Consider the following 7,985-nt stretch of genomic DNA (forward strand, 5'->3'; position numbering starts at 1 on the left):
TATATATATATGTATATATACTTTTGGTGTATGGTAAATTTTATCTTCCTGAAAATCGGCTCTGATAAAGTGTCTCTGTAGAAGGGTTTTTATTATTTTGTCTCCTAACTGTGTTTGTGCACTACTCCATCAACAGCTCCACTGCGGGTTAGAGATTTAGAGATTCGTGTATTTATATCTTCTGGCGTGTAGAAGGGTTTTTATTATTTTGTCTCCTAACTGTGACGGAGTTCTTGTATTAAGACTGCGGCTGGCGCTGTAACCAGAACCTTGGAATGCGAGCGCGTTTTGTTCCACCGGGCGACTCAACAACGGGAGCGAACCATTGCCGAAAACAGGGGGAGCTGTTTTACAAGAGCAGGCTTTCTTCGACTTTAAGGGTCTGATTATCGATATGTTGGTGTGTTTCGGGCAGGGGTTGTTTATCGTAACAGATACGCCTCATAACTGCCCTCAAACAGCTCAGCACCGGCGACTCGAGCTCGATGACTAATCTCGCGCTCCCCCATCCATAACTCAAGTCGACTTATTTGATTGACGGCTCCATATTTTTTTGTGCGATTTTTTCTCGGTGTCTCCAGAAAGGACAAAAACGGGGTAATACAGACAGAGAGGAAAAGAGGGAGAGAAAATAACAAACGCTGCTGGAAAGAGAAGAGCGAAAGAGCTAAAGAGCGCTGGGAGCGACCCAGGGTCAAAAAACTTTTGAAAAATACATATATATTTCTGAGATAAAGGCAGTGTCGACTTTTGCTCATTTCTTTATTTATAGAACTTTTGAGCACTTTGATATCCCATAATTATTTTGCATAAGAGGTAAGTGCAATCTCCCAAGGCTTTATAACAGCCTGTTTATGTATGAATATATAGGCTATATTAAGTTACACTAGCCTATTTATCGCATTAGTTTTTTTTTTTTTTTTTTTTTTAATGCATGCAACCAATGTGTTTGCCCGTAATTTGTCACGAATCTGTTGTGCATAATGTAACAAAACGTAAAGATCCATAGAGCCGTAAGTGCTGATAGTGGCGAGAGAGTGACGTGACCCTAATCTTTTCCAGCGGCTGGAAACTTGTAAAACATAAAGCTGCATTAAAAATCAACTGCGTCATATGAGACATGACTGAGTACCCTCAAGGTTTACCCAAGCATTACAGAGCCAGCCCACATTTCAACAAGATTTTTTGGTGAATTTATGGGCTGTGAGCGCGCAAACGTTATTTGACGTTTACCAGTGCTTTAACTCATAATAGTCTTTGTTCATGGATTGTAGATCTTGCGCTGGAGCGGTGCATACGAGTTGCATTTAGTTGATGTGACTGGAATTTTAAGAAGGAGGGGAAAAGCTAAGCGGCGGGGCTGCGCCTCCAGAACCTGGGCTTATGCGCGGTTGCGCAGACACAGATCTGTTCATGCACGCGCGTGGCTGTGAGAATGGGTCAATGTCAAAGGGAGGGTGTGTCGCGGGCCCAAGACAAGCCGAAGAGCCTTATCCAGAAACCCACGGCACGCTAAACACGCACAAAGAGCAGTATATCCTGGAAATGCGTATGGATCACTACGATACACAGTTATGGGGCTGCCGAGTTTACTGGCGGTTTGTCTGGTCGTTCTTCAGTGAGTCACCGGCAGTCTTTTAAAGGGGTAGTCACAAAAAAAATATCCCTTATATTACGCAATATACAGAACTCTTTCCTTACAACCGAATGACTATAAATCATCGGTTTTGAGCTCCAAATAGTACTGTAAAACGAGACTATATCCAGTCTTCTGAAGACATATGATAGTTGTGTGTGAGGTAGTAACATCATATTTAAGTCATAATTTTGCGAAATAGCGATACTTTCACCACAGCACTCAGATTTGCACATTACTATGACTATGGTTATGTTGAAAAAGCCTTTTAGAAGGCTTGTAATGTAAACACACTACCAGATTGGACCCTTCCTGTTGTTTTTGTGACATTAAATTCGTGTTTGTGCTTAATCTAAAAAAAAAAAAAAAAATCTAAAAACTACATAGTCCTCTAATTTAATTGGTCTGAGATCCAGATTACATAATAACTTGCTCTCGCCTCTGAAACGGTGAATTTTTTTTCTTTTTCAGGTGAGTGCCATCAATCCCTCTTGTTTTATTTACGCCCCTCCCCCTCCAACCTTACCTCTCTTCGGTTTTAAAAAGTAAAAAAACCATTCATTTTCTCCTCCATGGTGGTAGTGATTTATGAACAATAACTAATGAACCGATAAAGAACTTGTGAGCTACTAGTTTGTTAGTCGATTGCTATCTGTTTTAACATTGATTAAAAAATTAAGTATTAGGGCTGTATAAAAAAAAAAAAAAAAAAAAAAAAAAAAAAAAAAAAATTGTGAACTGCTATGTTTGTAATGTTTGTTAAGGAAGATAAATGGCTATTTTTAATTTCATTCTAAGTTTTAAGCTCCTGGGCATATAGCTCGGAGGACCTTGGGAATAGTGCTCTAGTAGTATGGATGCCTTTCTGGGCTTCCTATTTTGAGGCTTGGACAGTGTGGAATCACCTTCCATTTTATATCCGTTAGTATGCTGTCGTATTGGAAAAGGCAGGAAGACATGCTGGTGCAACAACATGAGGCGATGGTAAATTACTTAACTTTCAGTTTTTTGGCGGTGAACTGTCGCTTTAAAGACAAACAACAGTCTCTTATGTGAAGGCCCTGCTTCTTTCAAAAGACCATTCAGCTGGTAGGGACTGATGTAAGAGCAGTCTGGTCTCCGGACATTTGCTGAGGTTCGTTTGGGTTCATAATCGAGGGTTGGGTGCTTGTAACGGTAATAGGAGTAGTTCATCTCCTCCTCCACAGGACTGCCGACCGCACCCATGCTGATCTCTGTACCGCTACTCCGGGAATGTTTCTCATGAAGTCTGTTGCTGTGTATTGAGTGATTGCACGGCACACATGTGTACAACACACCCTTCACTACTTGGGCAATGGAGCAGAAGAAGAGATATTTTTAGGACTGACTCAGTAGTTGTAATGGACTGAAGGGAACAATCCATCTGTCAGCACAGGACTTTCCTTTATTGGTTTCATTCCCTAGCTATCTATCTATCTATATGATTCTAGCTAGTATCTATCTAATTATCTATCTATTGATTCACTCTGTCTAACCTAAGTGATTGTACGGCACACCTGATGTAACAACACCCATTCGACCTTGAGCAATGATCATAAGAAGAGATATCATTACGACTGACTCAGTAGTGTAATGACTGAGGGTAACGGCCAGCCTAAAGCTCATCGACTTTACATTTATTGTTTCATCTAAAAATACATCAAAATCTATCTATCTATCTATCTTCTATCATCTATCTATCGACTATCTATGATCACTCTGTCTACCTAACTTAATATCATTCTGTCTATCATTTTGGATTTAGATATTATAATAGATATTATCTATATATAATATAGGGGGGGGTGAACTTTATAAAATGTATGAAGCATAATGTACACAGGCGGCACTGTCATAAGTTTTTAATATAGTAGTAGTTACCTCTTATTATCGCATTGTGGCAAATTCCTGTTTTTGGTGGGGTTTCACCAAAATCCTGCAACATAACAACAAAAACACAAAATATTGTAGCAAACATTGCAGTGCAGTGTAAGTACTGAGTCTGTAAGTTTGAGTGATGGGAAGAGTTGTCGGGTGAAAGAAAATGCAAAGTCACTGAAGGGAGAATGGTGTGTTTTGTGGATCTGCGCCTGGTGGTACAAAGCTCCCTCTGTTCTCCACGCCGTCCTCTCCAAGCCTTCAGCTCCTGCTATTACCTTGCTCTCTGTGTAGTTTCTGTGCAACGGGGATTCAATTCCACTCACCGCGCCCTGCCCTCGTTAGCTTGTGTACATCTTAAGGATGAGGATACATACTGGTTTGTAATAGGATGTTAAACCTAGATTTGTGCGGCAAGAACCCCAGTTTAATTGGAATAAACTGGCTTTGCTAGTTGAGCTTCAGACCTGGCCAATACGTTTGATGTACATGACAATATTAATAATATCTTCGCAATAAGATGTTTGATGTTGCACGTATAAGTGAACAATCATTATAAAAATATCAGCAATCCATCGTACGGCACCTTTAGCTATCAATTTAGCTATTAATAGACTACTTTTTGTGAAGTTCAGAGTTTAGAAGTTCCATTAATTTCCGCGAAACGCTTCAGATGCAACGCTTCAGTGATTTATTTGTGGCACCACTCAAAAAAGGGTGTGGGGGGGTGGCATGTTTCATACATTTCCATAATCAAGTATGATAGGTTTTTTTCCCCTAAATGCTGTTAGGTACATTTTTTGCCAATTTTCTTTTAAAGAACAGATTGTAGGACTGGTGGGGGCATTATAAATTGGAATAAATTTTCAAATGGGAATTACAAACAAAAAAATTTTATTTAAGTTCATTTATGAGTATAATTATTATTATTTGACAAAAACGGTGCTGGGGTTTTACTGTATTTTAAAATCTGATTGGTTGCCAATGTTCAGTTGACAATTATAGACGCTCTAAATTGAAAACACAATCACCATATTTGGAGCTATATTCATAGCAAATTATATACATTTTGATAAATACTGAACAGTGGATGAAAATAGTGATTTATAGCTGTTTTATCAACCCAGTCCTATATAGAAATAAGTTGTAAATTAGCTGTCATGTAGGCTTCATATCATAGTCAATTAGAGGGTTGCAATTGACTTCAAATCATTAGTGTTGCTGGTGTGCGTGGAGCTGATTTTGACTCCACCCACATTGCTGATGTGACTACTGATAATTGACCTCCGCCCACACGTTTGCTTTTGGTCGAGGGTTGCCGTTGGGGTGCTGACTGATTTGACTTCCCACCCACCATTGCCCTTGTGTCATGTGATTTGACCCCCCTCCTACCCCACCCATGTTGCGTATTTGGGTCGAGTGTTGCTGTGTGCTACTGATTTGACTCCGCCCACATGTTGCTTTTGGTTCTTGAGTGTTGCTGTGTGCTGCTGATTTGACTCCTCCGCCCACCATATTGATTTTTGGTAGAGTGTATGCGCGTGTGCTGCTGATTTGACTAAAACACGTCCACACGTTGCTGTTTGGTAGAGTGTTGCCGTGTGCCTGCTGATTTGACTCCGCCCACACAGTTGCTGTTGGTAAGAGTGTTGCCGTGTGCTGCTGATTTGACTCCGCCCACTACTTGCTGTTGGTAGAGTGTTTTTTTGCCGTGGTGCTGCTGATTTGTCTCCCGCCCACACGTTGCTTTGGTAGAGTTGTTGCCGTGTGCTGCTGATGTTGACTCCGCCCACACGTTGCTGTGTGGTAGAGTTGTTTTCATGACTGTTTACGCTGTTGAAAGTAATTTACAGATCATCATATTTCAAATCCACGAGTCCGGCTGTGGAAAACACTTTATTTATTTTGTCCTTGTTCATTGTGGATGAGTGACCTGAACGATGTTTACGGTATTGAAACAATTGGAAGTGGTGCAGAACAGATTCCTGGTAAACCAAGGGTTTCCATAAGCGAAGGAGTCCTGAGGCGTTTCAGTGATTGTCACGAAAAAAAAAAAAATCCTCCATGGCTGTGGACGTAGATTACACTGCATAAATAAGAATCTGGAGTTCTTTTCGTGTTGCTTCCAAATGGTGACGACCCCAGCGTGAAGGGGGGCTCGTTTCCAGGAGGCGAGTTTGTGTTGGAATGTAATGTGGCTCTTTAATGATTGGCACAACATTACGCAAGAACACTTAATCACGTCTGGATGTGTTTGATTCTCTGTAATGAGCCGAGTCATTGTGCTTGTACTGAAACTCTACAAGGTACAAACACTGGACGCCTGTAATGATGGGGACAATCAGCAAGTCATATTGATGAGCATTCCCATCCTTCATACTGCTGGAGGAAAAAGACATTGAAGAGTAACAGAACCGAAACAGACATGAAATTGTTTGGCTGCTCCTTTTCCAGCTGGTCTGATGAATGCAGCTCATCGGCTGTGGGAAAACGCAGGAGTGAAGGAGCAGAAACACCAACATTAAGCGCTTTGGCGTCATCAAGCGTCTCCATGGCGTCTGCTGCAGCTGTTTTTCTTGTTCTTTTGTCATCAAAATTTGTAGATGAACAAACACAGAGACAGACGAAGCCAAGAGCAAAAACGGGTATTTGAACACCACACACACAGTGCCCAGATCCACTGTTGAGCTGCTGACTGATGGGGGGAGGAGAGAATTGGTTTATTGCTTAATACTTTCTCATTTCAGAATGTGGTTGTGGTTACTAGCTCAGTCATGTCAGGATCAGTGTGTGTGTGTGGTGTGTGTGTGTGTGTGATGTGTGATGTGTGTGTGTGGTTTTATTGAGCCCATAGTTTCTCTGCAGGAACGAAGTGACACAATCACACAGTTTCTCAGGTCTCTCAGTCTCTTTAAAGTCAGTAGTATCTGTAGTTTAACTGTGTTATTTCTCTGCACTAAAGCTCACGCAGAGCTTTAGTTTAGGCAGCACTTGTTTGAAGTTTTTCACTTTTCATCTTATGGCAGTGCATCATTAAAACAAGTAGGGCATTTTTTTTAAAGTAAAAGTGAATCATCTAAACAAACACTGAGTCTCAGCAGCAGGGAAGACTCATGAAGCATTTGCGTTTGGGACCCGTTCTACCCCCCCCACAAACCCCCAAGTCATGTAGACAGTTGCAATTATTTAAGTTAAAAATTCAAAAATACGTCTATTTGACATTTCATTCTCAAAAATAAAATGTAAAATTTTACTTTAAATGTATGTTTTACTTCCACTAAATAAATCTATTTTGGTATCTGACATTATTTATTAAACAATGTTTCCTTTACTTTTTATTTACCGGAAATTAAACCTTATTTATTTTGCAGAGTTATGTTGAACCTATTTTGATTACTTAAAATATTTATTTTACATTTATTTAGAACCATATTTTACCTTTTTTTTTTAAAAAAAAAAAAAAATGTATTAAAAGATATTATTTATAAAACATTTTTTTTTGCATTTATTTTTTGCTATTTTAAGATACTGTTTTACATTTAAGAAGGTTTTTGTCAGATTTAGAGTAAACCCACACCCAGCACAAACATGCTCTTATTTCTAAATGATTTCCTCTGACTCCTGCTTCACACAAACTCTTTGCGGGTGTTTTCTGAACCAAGCTGAGGTCTCTCAGGGCGTCTCAGCCCAACATGGCTGGACTCTTGAAATACCTCAGTACGCACACACTTAACAGTAAAACATCACACTACACAGTCCTCAGCCTGAGTCACTCACTGCAAATAAGGGTGTGTTCCTCCCGTAAACACTTGTTTCTTGTTTGTTCTTTACATATAAATGTTCACTGCACTGTGTTCTGTGGACTGTATGGTGTTTGTAACTCTGAAAAATGTGGATCGTCAGGGGTCTTGTCGTAATAAGCTTTGTCTGGTTTCCAAAACATTGCTTGAGGTTTGGTGCGGTAGGTGCTCGGCAGTCAAGCATGTGTCCTGGAAGTCTTGAGGAAAGTAATCCACACCCATATACAACTGCTGGCCCAGGAATAGCACAACGGTCGCAACATATCCCAGTGTCCATTTATCATAACGCCTAAAATACAGCCCAACCTCTAAACGTGTCCTGCCCTACAACCAAAACTGAAACTCAAGCCGCAGATTACTAGAGAAGCTTGCTACCGTAGGTCTGCAAACTGATCTTCTTCCTCGGTATTTTTTGTGTTGTTTTTCAGGACCATACTCTAAACACTCTTAAATCAAAAGTTGAGAAGCAAAATGACTTAAGATAAAAAAAACGTTCCTGTTTCTGAGAAACCGTTATGGCTAAAAATGAACTGAGTTTCTGATTGAAAGCAAGAGCAAATATTCTGTCAGTGAGGTCAGAAAAAACAAACTTGTTTTCTCTCTTTGAATAATGATTATTTGTTCTTGTTTCAAGCATGAACTAATTTAAT

This window comes from Cyprinus carpio, chromosome A7 (genome assembly GCF_018340385.1).
Source record: "Cyprinus carpio isolate SPL01 chromosome A7, ASM1834038v1, whole genome shotgun sequence".
NCBI classification, from domain to species: domain Eukaryota; kingdom Metazoa; phylum Chordata; class Actinopteri; order Cypriniformes; family Cyprinidae; genus Cyprinus; species Cyprinus carpio.